This window comes from Cetorhinus maximus, chromosome 31 (assembly GCF_964194155.1).
Source record: "Cetorhinus maximus chromosome 31, sCetMax3.hap1.1, whole genome shotgun sequence".
NCBI lineage: Eukaryota > Metazoa > Chordata > Chondrichthyes > Lamniformes > Cetorhinidae > Cetorhinus > Cetorhinus maximus.
Window position 1 is genome coordinate 13,263,167 of NC_135909.1, and position 2,195 is coordinate 13,265,361.

Here is a 2,195-nt window from a genome sequence, read left to right on the forward strand (position 1 = left end):
AAAGATTGAACCGGTCAGTGAAAGTGTCTGTCTAAGAGCTGGAAATGAATACCGGCTGAAATTTAAACGGTTGGTATTGAATTTGTGACAACAAATCAATTATTTTAAGGGAGGTGTTGATGTAGTTATTTCAGAGAGAACTTCATCATCCCTTCCAGGATAAGTTGCATTTTTTTATTGTTCGGTACTTTATGGATATCTACATGGAGCCGTTGTAGTTGGTCACTATCTTTGTCTGTTTCACGGCCCGTTCCCCGGGCAGCAACAGACCTTTTCCTGTCTCGATGTGTCCACAGAAACAGCCGGAGAGAATTTATTGTGGACTGGTGCCCTCTGCTGGCTGCACGTGAGACGTGCAAAGAGGTAACTTCTTTGGGGACATTTTCAATGTGTGTGAAACAACATAAACATGGTGAGAATTATTGCAAAACAGTTTATCAATCAGACACAAGATGCCAAAGATATAGTGTGTTTCGCGGTACTATAAATGATGACTGTAATTTGAAGAAGTGTGCGATGGTGGTATAGTGGTGAGCATAGCTGCCTTCCAAGCAGTTGACCCGGGTCGATTCCCGGCCATCGCAGTAGTGATTTATTTTCAGCCTTCTCCGTGGTCAGACCACAATTCTCTACATTAGTTAAAATACGCGTTGGGATTCTTACAGTTCCACGCTCTGTAAGATTGGTCTTATCAACAACTTTGTGAATCGGGCCCGAGCCATTTGCTCACCGTGCAAGCTTGATGCGGAAACCGGGCTCATCAAAGGCATCCTGCAGGGTAATGGTTACACTGATCAGGTCATTTCGCGCTGTGTCTCACACAAGCTCATGTTCGGGCTTTCAGAAGCGGCCGACTACATTCCCCAGAAGATAGGGAAAGGGTGAGTGCGAGAGGAATTCTTCATTCGTGGTGTCAGTGTGTGTAAACTTGTAGAAAGACCGGCGGTGGAGCCCAGGACAAAGCCAAAGCCAAGTCTCGCTCCTCCTGGGCTGGACTGCTGCTCCCCGCGGGCCGTGTTCACAGGCTCCTGAGAAAGAGCAGCTATGCTGAGCGTCTGGCTGCTGGAGCGCTCCGCTCTTCCGATTGTAACATTCCCGGCCGCTTTCAGGGGACAGGATCAGAAATCAGCCGTTTCTCTCTGTTCCGATGAAACCTGTATGAAGGAGTCGGTTGGTAACCTATGTTATTGCATTTCCAGTGAGCTGAGATTGGCTCTGTTTTAAATCGCTGCTTTGTTACCGCCGGTTACAGAAAAGAGATTGACACATTTAATCTGTTCCTAAAATAGCGCCAGGATTCGGTGACGCAGAATGCAATATTACAGCTCCTAAAGCGTGAGATTTAAATTGTTGCCTGGAAATTAAGCCGTTCGGCTATTATCTTTTTTCCCCCCTCAAATTGGCGGGCTTTTCGAATTTGAAAATATAAGCCAATCGGCACTTCCAATTCCTGTTAGCTGGCTCTCCGATTGGTTGAAGATTAGGACTGAGAATGGACTGACCAATCAGAGCTAGAGCCTGTCTAAAGTCTCTCAAACCATTCACAATGATTATTTATAGAGGTTAAATTGATGGAATCTGTATCTTCCACTCCACCTGTACTTGAGTCTTAAAATATACTTTTTTCCAACAGGCAAATAATTGACGAAACCAGAATAAAGGTGGTGTTTCCTCCAGAGATTAAATACTCAGCCAAAGCTTACACACATTGTTTGCTTTAAACCTACCATATCAGTGGCTTGTTGTTCTGCTGGAAATGTATGTGGAATGAATCCAAACTTATAATTAGTCACAGAGACTGAAGGTAATATAATGAATCCCACACTCACACAGAAGCAGAGAATAATTCTCAAGCACATTTTCAGTGCCAGATGCTGAAAGATACAGGCTGGTCACTGCACTCACTCACAATAGCTGAATCTGAGTGATACTAAAGAAATATGACACACCAATTGTACCACTGAGAGATTTAGAAAGAGTCCAAGCATCCCATAGAGTAACAGATGCTGATGGATACAAATGGAAGACCACACACTAACACACACACACTGTAAATTCTACTTTCACATACAATACCGATGATTGGGAAAACTGCAATTGAATCTCACAATGTTTTATAATACCAAAGATTAACAGATGTAAAATTAATCCCACTGACAGAGACAGAATGAATCTCATGCACACAAACAGAACCA

General features: G+C 43.5%; 1 non-coding gene across 1 annotated transcript; it reads left to right on the forward strand.

Annotated features, from left to right (window-relative positions):
- Nucleotides 1-513: 513 nt before the first annotated feature.
- On the forward strand, nucleotides 514-584 carry trnag-ucc (transfer RNA glycine (anticodon UCC)). Its single transcript has one exon. It is a non-coding gene; the product is annotated as a tRNA-Gly (tRNA).
- The last annotated feature ends 1,611 nt before the right edge of the window (nucleotides 585-2,195 follow it).